Raw genomic sequence first — 17147 nt, forward strand, 5'->3', positions numbered from 1 at the left:
AGGTGGGGTCCTACTGCAGCGTTGCACTGTCCATCTTGGCAAAGGCTGAGAGTGTGTTTGTGATGGCACTGGGAGCTTTGTCCTGCATAAAGCCTGCCGGACAAGGCACGCGGAGGAGAAGCACACGCTCTCATACTACCACTGCCGTGTCAAGCCATTGCTCATATTTGCCACTGTCATCAGCTGCTGGGGTGGGGAGGGGAGAGAAGGCTGGATGAAGAATGATACCGGGCCAGTGCTGATGAAACACTGCTGGGAAGGGAATCAGTGCCGCACTTCACTGCACGCTACGGCCGTGGGCGAGCCAGGTGCAGCTAAAGAGAAGCAACGGGAAGGGAAATTCAAATGACACAGAGGACCCCAAGCCAAGTCACTTCTCTTGCCCCTTCCACAATGGAGTCAGTCATACAGATGATGACTCCAAAGCCCTAGCTCCAGCAATAAACCCCTTCTCCTTCCTCCTGCTGTTGCAGGTAATTGGGCCTAGAGGATACACCCAGCTGGTCCAAAAAACCCCCCATCAGTGCTATCAAGGTAGGAAACTTCATGCCCAGGCCCAAGGCCATTGGAATCTTTTTAAGCACGGTGAGGGGTGAAGTGTCAGGACAAACTGACGAATTTTAGATGCCTCAACCTTTGGGTGCCCAACTTCAGACGCCCGCAGGGGCTGAGTTCAGAAGTGCTGAGTGCCCAGAGCTCTCCCTGCAGTCAGTGGAAGCACTTAAGTAGCCCATGCCGTAGCCATCACACTTATTTCTCTGTCTCTCGCCACACTCAGTACCTCTCTTATGCATCTGACATGCATCCGACGAAGTGGGTATCACCCACGAAAGCTCATGCTCCCAAACGTCTGTTAGTCTATAAGGTGCCACAAGACTCTTTGCTGCTTTTACAGATCCAGACTAACACGGCTACCCCTCTGATACTTGATACCTCTCTCATGTTCACCCCATAGATCCCTGGGCCCCCATTTGTCTTTTGTATGGATGCTGTGCTGCCCCCTTACCTACTGGAGGCCTGCAGCAGCCCTCTGCCTTATTTCGAGGCAGGTCTCTGGCCTGAGTCATACGGGTGGTCAGACTAGATGATCACAATGATCCCTTTGGGCCTTGGAATCTGTGGGTATGTCTACACTACGGGATTATTCCGATTTTACATAAACCGGTTTAGCAAAACAGATTGTATAAAATCAAGTGCGCGCGGCCACACTAAACACATTAAATCGGTGGTGTGCGTCCACGGTCCGAGGCTAGCGTCAACTTCTAGAGCGTTGCACTGTGGGTAGCTATTCCGTAGCTATCCCATAGTTCCCGCAGCCTCCCCCACCCCTTGGAATTTCCGGGTTGAGATCCCAGTGCCTGATGGGGCAAAAATCATTGTCGCGGGTGGTTCTGGGTAAATGTCGTCAGTCACTCCTTCCTCTGGGAAAGCAACGGGTGGCGATGCAGTCCGAAATCAAAATAAAAAAAGAGCTCCAGCAATGGCATCTGTGTGGAGATTTTTTTTAAAATGATTTTGAATTTCGTCTTCTGTAACAGAGCTCTGATAGAACGGATTTGCCTGCCCTTACTGCGATCACATCCGCATGGTCCATGCTGGAGCTCGTTTTTTATTTTGATTTCGGACTGCATCGCCACCCGTGCTGATCGGAGCTCCACGCTGGGCAAACAGGAAATATTCAAAAGTTCGCGGGGCTTTTCCTGTCTACCTGGCCACTGCATCCGAGTTCAGATTCCTGTCCAGAGTGGTCAGTGGTGCACTGTGGGATACCGCCTGGAGGCCAATACCGTCGATTTGCGGCCACACTAACCCTAATCCGATATGGTAATACCGATACTAGCGCTACTCCTCTCGTTAGGGAGGAGTACAGAAACCGGTTTAAAGAGCCCTTTATATCGATATAAAGGGCCTCTCAGTGTGGACGGGTGTGGCGTTAAATCGGTTTTACACTCCTTAAACCGGTTTAAACGCGTAGTGTAGACCAGGCCTGAGAAGCTGTGCTGTGGGGGTCCAGCAGCTGTTAGGTGTGCTCACAGCATGCCTAAAGGCTCAGACCCTGCTGGCAGGAGAGATATTCCTCCGACTAACTTGAGAAGTGTGTGGAGGGGCCTTGGCATAGGCTAGGACGCTCAGTGGCTCGTTAGTTGTGGGATGGTGTCAGGATTTAGGCAGTTTTATAGATGCTGGCCAGCGGAAACAGACATCTACAGGACTTAGGTGCCTATGGGGTTAGAAGGCTACTGAATGCATAAATGGGGGACTTAGGTGCTAACGAGACACCTCAATACCTTTGAAGATGCCTCAAGGTGGTCATCTAAAATCAGGCTGCTTTCTGTAAATGCCAAGAACAATTAGAATTCTGAACGGGACGCCCTTACTAATCCAGATGAACTCTAGGTAAGCGTTTGTTGGTATGTGAAGTACTATGTACAGTGACGATGCCCCGTTGCTAGATTTTTTTTTTTAAATTTTTCAGACTCTTATAATAAATGACTATTATTCCTAAATACTTTTCTCTCAAACTGATCTTCAGAGCGAGAGAGAGAGAGAGAAAGTTCATAACTATTTGCACCAAGCCCACTAGTTAGGTCAATGTCACTGTCTATTCCAGTGATAGTAGAGGGGGGGTCCAGGCAGCCGCTCACGATCTTCTAACGTTGCCAAACCATTATGTAAAAAGAAATTTTTTACAAAATGGACTTTATACTGCTGAGTGCCTATTGTTACATTTCAGTTATTAACATCCTAGTTTCCTCCCCCGGATTAAGTCCAGGGCATTAGGCAAATGGTTGCTCCTGGATTTTTCCCCCTGTTGATGCTGAAGGAATTCAACCACTTGAGCAGGATAATGAAACAGAAGCATGTTGCCTGGTATTGAGAAATGGTGATGTACAGAATGTCCCTTAGGTGCACTGTGCTGCACAAATAAGGAAGACAAGGTCCCTGCTCCCAAGAGCTTGCAGGCTACATTAGCCAGGGGATGTGACACGAAGACTGACATCAGGCCATAGTACATAGGGGAGAGGAAAGCTGCTGTTGGTTATCACTACTGGACATAGAAACGAGGCTCAGCAGTGGGGGACAAAAGGAGAATATTTCCACCGACTCAGGCTTCTGGTCTGTAGATCCCTTTCTGACATGCCTTGACCTGCCTAGCTGCCCTGTTAATGCCTCCCCATATTGACCACTCACTTTCTCTCTGCCAACATCCCCGGCCGTCACCGTCTGTAGGTCATTTCTCTCTTCAGTGGACTAGGCTTTCTTGCATTAAAACCTCTCGCAAAAATCAGCCAAATTTCTACCTTCGCTCTTCCAGTCCCACCTGAGGCCTCAGTCCTGCCACGTTACCTGCAATGATTATCATAGATAGGCAGGTGGGGCCAGATCTGGTCTTTCCATTGACTCCACTGGGCTTTGGATCGGGCCCATGGTGAGCAGACACCCCTGTTTAGCGTACAGTGACTGACTTAGTTCACCTCATTCTCTCCCCCTCATTTGTTTGTTTCCGGCCCCTGTTGTATATTGTGCTAACCTGGTCTGTGAGCTCACTGGGGCAGAGAGTTCGTTTTTACTGCTGACTCTGCAGTGCCCTGCACAATGGGGCTGAGGGGCTCTGTTCTTTGATTCTCCTAAGTGCTACCGTAATACAATTAAGGAGTAGCAATATATTGACCTGGTCTGTGGTGCTTACCCAGACAGTGAGGCGACCCTTCAGCAGTTCAGTATATGACCCCTATCAACAAACCCTCCAAGCCAACTTCTGCATTCAGTTACAGTGGAGAAGTCACAGGAGTTACTCTGGAATAACACAGCGTAAGTGAGAGTAGGATTTCACCCAATACTTTCTTAATCAGACGGAATTGTCTGACGTATTCTGATTGTGTTGGTAACAACTCTGTAGTTCAGGTCGCATTGAGATTTGCACTTAAATCAGCACTAAAATCGCAGGGTTACACACCTTAATGGTTGAACTTCGTCTTCCAAACTGGGCAGAATGGCTCTTCAGAGGACAATTGCAACTGGCATTATTCCTTGCTTTGTATGGTTTGCATTGGAGCGATAGGCAATGTAACAACCCTAATTCAAAGTTCACACAGGTGGGGGTTTTTTTTGTAGGGGGCTGAATACAGACGGTCCCAATCCTGCCATTTTTGCTTAACTTCAGTGACTTTGCACCAGATTCTGTTCTCACTTACATGGGTGTAAATCAAGACTAACTCCATTTGTTTCAACAACATTATCCCAGATTTGTGCTAGAGTTACTGAGATCAGAATCTGGCTTTCTGTATGAGCAGGGACAGCACAATCAAGCCCAACGCTGTGGGGAAAGCGAAACTGTGCCTGCTATTCAGTACCATTCTCCAAGTGACTGCCCAGATCTATTGGTTTCTCCTAGAGGAGGAATTCATCCTCAAGCCAAGCCTAATATAGCCTTCAGAGAGAGAAAAATCAGCAATTAGCAGACCATTAGAAAAATGTCATGTGTTCAGGATGGAAGCCTGCAAGCCAATCCCTCCAAGTCAGAGAAAAGAAGTAAAACAATATTTCACCATCAAACTTAGACTGGTCCCTGGGGAGTCTTGAGTCGAAGCAGAGAGGTTATCTTACCTCTGTATCTTACCACTGGTGCTATTGCAGCCAGAATACTGTGTCCTGTTTTGGTGTCTACAATTCAAGAAGAGTGTTGATAAACTGCAGAGTGTTCAGAGCAGAGCCGTGAGAACGGCTAATGGATTAGAACCCCGGCGTTAGAGTGATAGATTCAAGGAGCTCAATCTATTCAGTTTAACTGAAAACATTAAGGGATGACTTGCTCACAGTCTGTAAGTACCCACATGGGGCACAGATAGTTGCTAGTGGGCTCTTCAGCCTAGCAGACAAAGGTCTAACAAGAGCCAATGGCAGGAAGTAGAAGCTAGAAAGATTTCACAGTGAGGGTAATTAACCCTTGGAACAATTGACCAAGGGTTGTGGTGGAGTCTCTGTCACTGGCAATTTTTAAATAAAATGGGATGTTTTTCTTAAAGATCTTAGCTTTAATCCAAACAGGAATGAGTTCCTGAAAGCTCTCTGGCCTGTGTTACACAGGAAGTCAGATTAGATGATCACAATGGTCCCTTCTGGCTTTGCAACTGCCACTAGTTAATCCATTGGCAAACACTCCAGGAGGTAAGTACAGCGCTAAGCCAGGTTACAGACCAACTGACAGAGATGTTGCATGACTCACCAGAGCCTGCACATCAAGTCAGTGGAAGAGCTGGGCTTGGACACCAGGATTTCCTGGCCCCAGCCCTGTGCACAGTGCACAGTTCACCATGCTCCCGCTCCAGCTAAACTTGATTGCACTTTCCTGTGACCTCAAACCAGTACCTCGCTTGGCGGGAACTTCCAGAGAACTCTCCCATTTGCCCTTCACGCACTTGAAGGGTTAACAAGGTGTGCAGCAGTTACAATGCTAACCGTCCCGAGTGTGTGTGAAAGAATCCACCAGCTGGCTGTATTTATATGTTAAGCGTGCATGTCTCTCTGGAGCGCATTTGTAAGAGTAGACACCAGGTAGCTCCAGCGTTACTCACAGCTGACTTGTCCTGTCCTTATCTCGCTGTGATCTCTGCTTTACCAGTTCTTATGCCATCCACATCACCATAGTATTTGAGCACTTGCAATGAGGGTCTTTCAGAAACACACTCCACTCACTTTGCTGCCACCCACATTTAGAGGAGTTATCAGAGCTAAGTGCTGTGGATTTGGCTACCCAGATGATTCAGTTTTGCAGGAGAGAGAAAATCTTCCTTCGCAGGGCAAAACCACTGAGTATAAGTAAGAGCCCCAGTAGACAGAGGGACCCAGGGTATGGCATGGCAACCATGGATACTGGATGCTGCTGACAGACACGGTACTGCAGTGCTACACAGCAGTATTCATTTGCCTTTGCAAAGTAGCAGAGATGTTTACCATCCCTATTGCACTGTCTGCCATTGTAAATTGGCAATGAGGTGATGGTTATCAGTCATTTTGCACTGTTTGCATTTGGAAATTGGCCATGGTGGTTATTGCTCCGGGTCAGAGCCCCAGAGATCCCACAGAAAGGATGAGCTGCATGCCATTCTAGGGGGTGCCCCTGCAACAACCCCACCCGTTGCTTCCCTCCTCCCCCACCCCTTCTGGGCTACCATGGCAGTGTCCCCCCATTTGTGTGATGAAGTAATAAAGAATGCAGTTTAGTGAGATAATGAGGGGAGGCACCATCTGCCGGGAATGACTGGGAGTCATTCCCATCTTTACCCAGGCGCCCCCAGCTGACCTCACTGAGGCCAGCCAGGAGCACTCACGGGCTGATGATGACAATGGCTATCAGTCATTTTGCACCATCTGCCACTGGGAAGGGGATGCTGATGTTCAGCGCTGCAGCACCCCGTCTACCAGCAGCATGCAGTAGACAGCAGCATTCATTTGATCTTTGGCTTTCCATACGCTTTTGTCTCCCCATACAGCGATCAGATCCAGTATCTCCCGTATGGTCCATGCTGGAGCTCTTTTTGGATTTGGGACAGCATCGCCACCCATGCTGATCAGCGCTCCATGCTGGGCAAACAGGAAATGAAATTCAAAAGTTCGCGGGGCTTTTCCTGACAACCTGGCCAGTGCATCCGAGTTCAGATTGCTTTCCAGAGCGGTCACAATGGTGCACTGTGGGATACCGCCCGCAGGCCAGTACCGTCGAATTGCGGCCACACTAACCCTAATCCACCATGGCAATACCGATTTCAGCGCTACTCCCTTTGTCAGGGAGGAGTACAGAAATTGGTTTAAAGAGCCCTTTATATTGATATAAAGGGCTTCGTTGTGTGGACGGGTGCAGAGTTAAATCGGTTTAACGCTGCTAAATTCGGTTTAAACATGTAGTGTAGACCAGGCCCCACTCTGTCCCTGCTTCCCTAGGAAGCCCTAAGGAGATTTCCAGTGCTTAATTTGTGCCAGGACTTGCAAGGGCTGAGCCCTGGCACCTCTAGGCTTAGCCGTTCATAGCCTGGGCACCTCTGGGCTTGCCACATCAGTTATGAAAGTAAAAAAATGGCGTGAGCCCCAGCACCTCTTTCATTACAAATTAAGCACTGGAGATTTCCCACTGGGTAGCTGGGCTGCCATCACCCTTTGGCTCTGAGAAAGAAAGGAAATTAGCATTTCTGCCTTCGCTTTTTGAATTTGTTTGTTTAGCGGTTGGTCGGCTTTCCAGCAGCCTGCTGGCTCAGAAACATGGTCTGAGCCGTCGTCCTCCTCCCAGACAGCCGCTGCTCTCAGCACCTTTGTGAGACTTCCAGGGCTTCTGGTGGGAAACGGTTTCAACGGTAATTGACCTTCACATTGGAGACGGCATGACTCATTTTTTATTCCTTTTTCTCTGGCTGCTATTTGGCTGCTCAGAAAGCAGCTCAGGCTATAACAAGCATAGAAAATAGAGCAGATAGCAAAAACAAACAAGCAGCACCTGTGCCTCACCTACCCACCTGTTTGAGTGCACTGGTGCCTGCCTCCAAACCCACTCTTAGTCCAGTACACTCCAGAGGTTCGCTGCAGCGGATATGAGTAAGGGGGTGTAAATGGCTGTGAACCTAAGAGACAAATTCTGTCCATTGTTACACCCAGTGATGAGCAGCCAAAATCTTAACAACCGGTTCCCTATAAAAAGTTCTGATTTATGGGGGGGAGGGGCCGGGGCAGGGGGATACATACCCATGGGGCCACTTGCCCCCCCGGCAACTCTAGAGCTTGCAGCCCCCTCCCCCCTTACCTTGCCGGCAGCTTAAAGCAGCAGGACGACTCAGGAGCTCAGCTGAGCTGCCCAGCTGCTGGCCATGCTGCAGCTCTGTGGGGGGGAGACATCCTCATGAGGCCAGGGGCCTCGGGCAAATTGCCCCACTTGCCCCCTCCCCTCCGGCCAGCCCTGGAGCTTGCAGCAGGACCCCTTCCCCACCTTGCTGGGCCTCTCAAAAAGTGGCAACAGGATTACTTCAGAGCTCAGCTGAGCTGCCCAGCTGGTGCCGGCGGCTGGCCACGCTGCAGCTGGGGGGAAGCGGGGGAAAGGCCGGGGGAGCCTCAGCCTCCCCAGCTGGGAATCCTGAGAGCAACAGGCTGGTCCGGCCCGCGGACCGGAGTTCTTTGCCCCCCCCCCGGCCCTTTAACAACCAGTTCTCCACGGAGATCTAATTTTAGCAACTGGTTCTTGGGAACCTGTGGGAACCTGCTCCAGCTCACCACCGGTTACACCCATGCATGCCCACAGACTTCAGTGGGTTACGGGGGTGTAACTGAGAGCAGCAGTCAGGCTGGAGTATATGAGTAAATCTAAGGGCTCCCATGTTCATGTAACCAACGCGTTAAGAGCTCCGGAAGATGTAAATTACTTCAGCTTAGGGGTTCCCCTCGACAATTCTAGTCTGTCTGGTCAGTTCAGTTCTGTCTAGGTTCCTATACTGCGCCTGTCAACGTAGTATCTGAGCCACTGAAGTTAGCCGTTCCATCCAGATACATGGAGTTTGATTGTTTTCTTGTTCCTGCCTAGACCCAAAGGGTGGTAATACATGACTGGGAGCCAGGAGCGCCAATCCCATCTTTTGCACACATTCCCTCTGGGGCCTTGGGCAAGTCACTTTGCCGCTCTGTGCCTCGGTTTCCCCATGTGTATAATGAGGTTGATGAACCTTTTCTAGCTGATGTGAGGGGTAATGTTTATAACGTGCTTTGCTAATTGTTACCTAAAAGTCTTCTGTAGCCTCAGGTTTAATGCTCCAGTGTATCTGCTATCAATAATGGAGGGGGAAAGTGAGATAACAGAAGGTCTTGTATGGAATAGAGGCAAAACTAGTCCTAGAAAGGACAGGACTGACAGCCTGGGTAATCAGGTACATTAGAGGGGTCTGGGTCCTGTCCAGGGCCTCACTCCAATACAGTGGGACACAAGACAGACAGGGTGCAGGCCAAGCAGGGAAGGGGTAAGAGGTGCCACACTGTGTTAAATTGGTCCCTTGAATTGATTTCACATTCACTGCAAAGGAATGTGCCTCCCATTCAGCAGAATGACACATGTGCTTTAATAAGATGTTTAATCACTTTTAATTTGAGAGGCTGCAGGCAGCTCTTCAATTTAGTTGCTTGGTTAGTTGGCCGGGAGGGGAGACTGTCTTTTGTGAGAGGGCGATGGCTGGCATGGGCGAGAGGGTATAAAAGAGAGGGAACTGGCATACAAACCAGGTCTGTCTTTCTCACTCTGTCGCTCTCTTTTCTGTCGTGGACACATGAGCGGATTAGAGCCATGACCCTCCAGACAAGGAGCCTTTCTTCTCTTTGACTAGCTCTGCTTGCTCAAAACAGAATAGCGCTGAGTTCTGCTTCACTAACTACAGGCCCGGAGCAAGGGACAGGGGGACATAATAAAGGAGAGGAAAAGAGGTCAAGGGAGCAGCTTCTCTTCTCTCCGTGTTGGGCACCGTTGGCATTTTGGTATCCCCCTTCCCTCCTTAACAGTGCCCGCCCCCTCCATTGAAAGGGAGTGTTGCTCATTTCAGACCCAAATTTACCTCTGTCCCTCAGGGCCGACGAGAGGGGGGGAAGCTGGTACAAATTACTAGGGCCCGGTGGTCCGGAAGGGGGCCTAGGGCCTGGCTTCCCCAGCTTCGTCGGCCCTGATTAGCCAGTCCACCCTTGCTGGCCCTAACCTTCCTGCCAACACAACCCTACTGGCAACAGGCTCAGGTATCCATCTATGCGACGTTAGCTAATTAGGAGGAAGGCCACAAGGGTCTAGTGTCCTCTTTAAGGGTAGCTGCTGGTTCTGCTCCACCTTCCTTTACTGTTATCATGTTCCTCCCCCTCTCCCCTTAGTAGTTGTTTACTTAGGGCTTGTCTACACTTGCAATGCTACAGTGGCACAGTTGCACTGCTGTAGAGATTCAATGTAGACACTCCCTTCCGTGATGGGAGGAGTTCTCCCATAGACGCAGGTAGTTCACCACCCCAAGAGGCAGTAGCTAGGTTGACAGAAGAATTCTTCCGTCAACCTAGTGCTGTCTAGGCGGGGGCTAGGTTAGCTTAATTACGTCACTGACACAACCCTGAGCAATGTAGTTGGTTTGACCTAATTTTATAAAGTAAACCAGGTCTCAGTGTAATCTCTCTTCCCACATCAATCCCTGAGCCCTGATTGTCTGTCTTGCTCTCAGCTTCCTCCAGTTTGTCTTTCAGGTACCGAGATTCCTCGAAATGAACCCATTACTGCAGACACACCAGAGCTGTTTAGAGAGGGACCGTTTCTGTCCAGACGTGGGGCACAGTGCCACTATGTATGCAGCACCAAGCTGTCAGCCTTGTTCACTGCCACATTGCACCGAAAACTCATATCTAACCCTGCTGCCTTCAGGTTCCATGCTCAGCACCTCACAGAATCAGGCCTCACTATCCTCCATTATCACCCTCTCTCTCTTTCAGCATTTCTATTTCCCAGGACCCAGGATGGGTGAAGAAGGGTCAGGGCTGTGGGACTAGTTCTGATTTCTTCTGATCTATTTGGGTCATCGCTGGGAACTGCTCTGTCTAGCACTGCTGCAAGGCCGGCGGAGTGAGAGGAGGGTAGTGCATTTCACTGTACATCAGTGTTACTTTCCTACCCCCGCATCATGACTTAAAGGAGATATGCAGCATTGAAATATCAGCCTCTCTCTGGAGGAGTCCACTCCCTGTAGTGCAACGAGAGGGACCCATTGTGAGCATGACATTTTTCTGTCATTGCTGGGTTCCCTTTGGGCATGTATGACTCTAAGGGAAACATTTGCCTCTCATTAGCATAATGACCTTTGCCCTCTGGTACACAAATAGTCAGACAGCGTATTAGGATCATAATAGTTAGAGATGGGAAATACCAATTAGACCATGATGCTCCGTCCTCCCCCTGACAGGGGATGTCTCAGATATTAAAGGCCTGGTCTACACTAAGCGTTTAAACCGGTTTTAGGAGCGTAAAACCGATTTAACGCCACACCCGTCCACACTGAGAGGCCCTTTATATCGATATAAAGGGCTCTTTAAATCGATTTCTGTACTCCTCCCTAACGAGAGGAGTAGCGCTAGTATCGGAATTACCATATCGGATTAGGGTTAGTGTGGCCGCAGATCGACGGTATTGGCCTCCAGGTGGTATCCCACAGTGCACCACTGACCGCTCTGGACAGCAATCTGAACTCGGATGCAGTGGCCAGGTAGACAGGAAAAGCCCCGCGAACTTTTGAATATTTCCTGTTTGCCCAGCGTGGAGCTCCGATCAGCACGGGTGGCGATGCAGTTAAAAATCAAAATAAAGAAAGAGCTCCAGCATGGACCATGCGGATGTGATTGCTGTAAGGGCAGGCAAATCTGTTCTATCAGCGCTCCGTTACAGAAGACGAAATTCAAAATCATTTAAAAAAAAAATCTCCAGACAGACGCCATAGCAGGGACTCAGCGCACTGCTGCGTGACAAGCGTAACGGAAAGCCAAAGAATCAAATGGACATTCATGGACTGGAGGACTCAAGCTATCCCACAGTTCCTGCAGTCTCTGAAAAGTATTTGCATTCTTGGCTGAGCTCCAAATGCTTCTAGGGTCAAACACAGTGTCCGCGGTGGTTCAGGGCATAGCTCGGCAATTTACGCACACACACCCCTACCCCCAGAAGTGAAAGGGAAAACAATCCTCTCTTGACTCTTTTACATGTCACCCTATCTTTACTGAATGCTGCAGATAGACGCGATGCTGCAGCACTCAACACCAACATCCTTGCTCCCCCCCGCCATGGGTGGCTGATGGTGCAATACGACTGATATCCATCGTCATCATCAGCCTATTGGTACATGGGGCAGTGCAAAAGGACTGGTAACCATGCCGACTAGCATCAGTGAGGTCAATCAAGGGCGCCTGCTCCTAATTTTTCCTGGTAGATGGTGCAGTATGGCTGGTAACTGTCTTCATCATAGCAACAGGGGGCTGAGCTCCATCAGCCCCCACCCTTCATGTGTAAAGAAAAGATTCAATTGCCCCTGGACTAGCAGCGGGATGCTGGGCTCCTCTTCTCCGCACTGCTTAATGTCCTGTCTGGACTATCATAGCAGCTGGAGGCTGCCCTCCACTCATTTCTCACTAACAAGTCACTGGGTCTTATTCCTGCATTCTTTATTACTTCATCACACAAGTGGGGGGACACTGCTACGGTAGCCCAGGAAGGCTGGGGGAAGAACGGAATCAACAGGTGGGGTTGTTGCAGGAGCACCCCCTGTGAATAGCATACAGCTCATAATTTCTGCTGGATCTGACATAGAGCAGCTGTGCTCTCTGGTTCTATGATACAGTGGTTCTATAGTACACTTACCCATATTCTAGGCAGGACTGATTCTATTTTTAGATACCAAAAAGGAGGGAGTCATTCCCAATTTTGGCTTTTGCGCCCCTGGCTGATCTCAGCCAGGGGCACTTATAACAGCAGCAAATGGTGCAGTGCAAAAGGACTGGTAACCATGATCATCTTATTACCAATTTATGGCATGGTAGATGGTACAGTATGGCTGGTAACCATCTCTGCTATCATGCAAAAGCAAAAACATGCTGCTGTGTAGCGCTGCTGAATCGCCTCCATCAGCGGCATCTAGTACACATACGGTGACAGTCACAAAAGGCAAAACAGGCTCCATAATTGCCATGCTATGGCATCTGCCAGGGCAATCCAGGGAAAAAAGGCACGAAATGCTTGTCTGCCGTTGCTTTCCCAGAGGAAGGAGTGACTGACGACATTTACCCAGAACCACCCGCAACAATGATTTTTGCCCCATCAGGCACTGGGATCTCAACCCGGAAATTCCAAGGGGCGGGGGAGGTTGCTGGAACTATGGGATAGCTACGGGATAGCTACCCACAGTGCAACGCTCCAGAAATCGACGCTAGCCTCGGACCGTGGATGCACACCACCGATTTAATGTGTTTAGTGTGGCCACGCGCACTCGATTTTATACAATCTGTTTTGCTAAACCGGTTTATGTAAAATCGGAATAATCCCGTAGTGTAGACGTACTCAAAGTGATACGCACCTGGATCTAAAGATGGGCCTAGAGCAAATCCCTCATTCAAACCTCCCCAGACTGGAAAACACTCCAGGTAGACAGGGCCAGCGGTGCTTGTTTAACACTGTGCTTGATGGTCGTGGTTAAACCTCAGAACCAGCCAAGAGGATTTTAAGCATGACAGGTCTTGTCTACATTGTTTTACATCATTCTAACATGATGCATCTTCCAAGTGTGGAGAAGCCCTGACAGAAGTGACAGGCTCTGGCCTGTCTGGATGATAAAGCTCTTTCCTTTACTTCTGCCTGTCCCCTGAAATGCCTGGACTCTGGCATATTGCTCAGATTTTCTTTCTTTCTTTCTTGTAATGCATGAAGCAGAACCCCATTGTGCTAGGCACTGCACAAACACATAACAAAAAGGTGGTCCCTGCCCCAAAGAGCTGACAATCTAAGCATGAGACAAGAGACACCAGATGGAGACAGGAGAATACAAGGAGACAATGAGACAATATTGGTCCGTATGGTAGGGCAGTGTTTTTAGCACGCCCATGGCCTAACCATTGTCAAGTTTTTTGTAGGAATCGTGGCAAAGGAGAGTTTTAAGGCAGAATTTTCAGGAGGCTAATGAAGTAGCTTTGTGGATATTTACAGGGAGGCCATCCCAAGTGTGAGGGGCAGCATGAGAGAGATTTGAAAATTTGATGGAGGCTGACATGGCTGATCAGAGGTGGGAGTTGACCTTTGGTAGTGAATGAGCGATGGTAGATAGCATATGGATAGGCACTGAAGGGCCTTGAAAGTTAAGCTAAGTAGCTTATGTTTGATGCAATAAAGAAGGGGGAACTAGTAGAGGGATGCAAAGAGAGAGGTGACATGGTCAAAGCAACAGGCTAGGAAAATGAGCTTTGTAGCAGCATTCTGAATAGATACAAGAAGGGAAATATTTAGCATTTGTCAAGGCCAGAGAAAAGGATGTTGCAGTAATCAGGATGTGAGATGATGAGAACTTGGACGAGGGTTTTAGCTGTGTGGATGGATAAGGAAGGCGGTATTTTAGAGATGTTATGCAGAAATAATCAGCAAGATTTGGACATAGCCTAGATGTAAGGACCTAGCAAGCTGTCCGAATTGAAGATGACAACCAGGTTATGAGCTTGTGTGGCAGGGAGGATGGTGGATTTGTCCACAGTAATCAGGGGCGGCTCTAGCCATTTCGCCGCCCCAAGCACGGCGGCATGCCATGGGGGGGCGCTCTGCCAGTCGCCGGTCCCGCGGCTCCGGTGGACCTCTCGCAGACGTGCCTGCAGATGCTCCACCAAAGCCGCGGGACCAGCGGACCCTCCGCACGCCTGCGGGAGGTCCACCGGAGCCGCCTGCCGCCCTCCTGGCGACTGGCAGAGTGCCCCCCGCAGCATGCCGCCCCAAGCACGCGCTTGGCGTGCTGGGGCCTGGAGCCGCCCCTGCCAGTGATCAAGGAAGGATTGGGATTTTTTTTGCTGCGGGGAGGGGCGGGAAGAGTTGGGGAGGAAGAAGATTAAGAGTTCTGGTTTAGTCCTGTTGTGCTCAAGCTGACACCAGCTAGGCATCCACAAGGAGATGTCAGAGACAAGCCAAGATTTTAGTTTGGACAGAGAAGGAAACAAGTCTTTAGTAGAGAGGTAGATCTGTGAGTCCTCTGCATAGAGCTAGTAGTTGCATTTGTGTTTGCAATGAGAGTATTAAAAGATAAGATGTAGAGGGAGAGGAGAGGGGGACCAAGAACAGAGCCCTGTAGAAGCTGCACGGAAAAGTTGGAGGGCGGTAAGGAGGACCATCCAAAGGACGTGCTGAAGGAATAATTAGAGAGGAGGAGAGGACAGAGTCATGGAAATCAAGGGAGGACAACATTTCAAGAAGAGCATGGTCAATAGTATCTAGGAGTATGTCTATACAGCAAAAAACAAGAACTGCAGCAGTGAGTTGTAGAGCATGGATCAGCTGCTTTGGGCCCACAGGGCTCACACTGGGACTAAAAAGAGCATTGTAGACATTTGGGCTTGGGCTGGAGCCTGGGCTCTGAAACCTGGTGAGAGGGGAGGGTCTTGGAGCCCAGGCTCCAGCCTAAGCCTGAATGTCTACATTGCTATTTTTAGCCCTGCAGCATGAGCCTGCGTCAGTTCACCTGGGCTCTGAGACTTGCTGCTATGGTTTTGTTTGTTTGTTTGCCGTATAGATGTACCCACAGGTGGCTGAAGGTCAAGCAGGATGAGGATGGGGTACAGGTTCTGTTTTTTGGCTAAGAAGAGGTCGTTAGAGACTTTGGCAAAAGCACTTTTGGTGGAGTGCAAGGGGCAGAAGCTGGATTGGAGAGGGCCTAGGATTGAATTGCAGGAGAGGAACTCCAAACAGTCATTGTACACAGCACGTTCAAGGAGCTTAGAGCTGAAAGGCAGAAGGGAGATGGGGTGGTAGTTTGAGAGACAAGTGGAGTCAAAGGCCGGTTTAATATGGGAGCAACTAAAGTGGTGTTTGTCTTATGAGCAGAAAGCTCCACGAGTGAGAGATTAAGGGGAGAAAAAGGGAGGGGATGAGAGTGGGCACAAGGGAGACCAGGATATATGATGATGGGGTCATTCACTGGGGGAAGTGGACGTGTTAGAGGAGGAGAGCAGATGAGAAACTTCTGTGACAGGGAACAAGCAAGAGAGCGTTTCTTTCTGTGTATGTTGAGCCCCTTTTATCTACAATGGTCATCTGAGTCTCTCCCATCTTCAGAAACCCCCACTCTGATGACTCTTCCTCTCTGACTCCTGCTCTTTTCAGCACACTTCCTCACTTCCACAGGAATTTTTCAATCTCCCCTGGAAAATAGCATGGTGCCCCCTGGTGGAACGTTGGCAGGTTCTCAGCTTCCAAGCTCGAAAGCTAATTTTAAAGGTGATCTGAAGAAGGAGGCAGAAACATTGGTTTTGTGGTATTTTTTTCTGCTTTATGATGAAAGTCCAAAGGGTTTTCTGCTTGTTTATCAGAAGTGCCAAGTTTTTGCCTTTCCTGATTTTGCTGGAGGATTTACTGGAAGTCTCAGAAATGAAGTTTATGAGCTTTCTCAGCCCTTCGTTGGAGGTAGATGGGATGCTGAATCATAAACACATAGGTAAATATATATCTTTGTTAATCTCATAATTGAGTTAAATAGGAGTTATACAAACAAAAAGCAAAGAATTTGAAAATGACTGAATACAAATCAATGTTCTTCTCAGTTAATCAGCTTTATTTATGTTGTATCTCTGATGTCACAATCCTACTAGTTCTTCATAGACTCTTCCAGGAAAAACAGGGTAGACAGGACCAAAATTTCGAATGTAAAAAAACAGGAAGGAAAAGCCCTTTAAAAATAGCTTCAGGCCTTCTTTAGCCATCATAAAGACAGGGAAAAGGCAGCCCACTCTATTTTTTCCCCTTTGCATGTCACTTTTCAAGGACAACTCTTAGGCTACCATTACTAGCAGGATGTTAGATTACACAGACTGCTCCATCAACAAAGGACTCTCCTGGCCTAGGAGTCCTGAAGTCCACTCAGCCTCCTGCTGGGTTCTAGGCATTTTCATGTTTCTCCCAACCAGTTCAGCAGCGGCTTTCCTTTTCTGTTCCCTGATGCCGCGAAACAGGTGGCCTCACAGTGAGCTATTGAGGAGAGAACTGGGGTTCTGCAGGTGCTTGAGCAACTCAGTTTCATCAGCCATGGTATTCCCAACCCTTGCCAAGAAAGAGCAGTCAGGATTGTAAGGGATGTTCCCAATCCTTCCTGAGCCTGCTGGGTGGCTGTTTGCCATGTTACAATCTGAGACTCCAATATGTTTAAAAATGTGCCTGGGCAGGAGCGTCTGTGTTTAGGTGAGCATGGATCTTGAGACCTCTGATGGAGGGTAGAGTGCCATTAACCACAGGGGGTGGAAAGAAAGAGCGGTGACAGTGACTGTGAGGGTCCCAGTGGGTACTATCAAAAGGACTGGCAGTGGGCCCAAGTGATATCCGTGAGAGTGGCACTTATCAATAGCGGCACCATTGGTAGCTGTAACCAGCT

This window comes from Mauremys reevesii, linkage group 2 (genome assembly GCF_016161935.1).
Source record: "Mauremys reevesii isolate NIE-2019 linkage group 2, ASM1616193v1, whole genome shotgun sequence".
Classification (NCBI taxonomy): domain Eukaryota; kingdom Metazoa; phylum Chordata; order Testudines; family Geoemydidae; genus Mauremys; species Mauremys reevesii.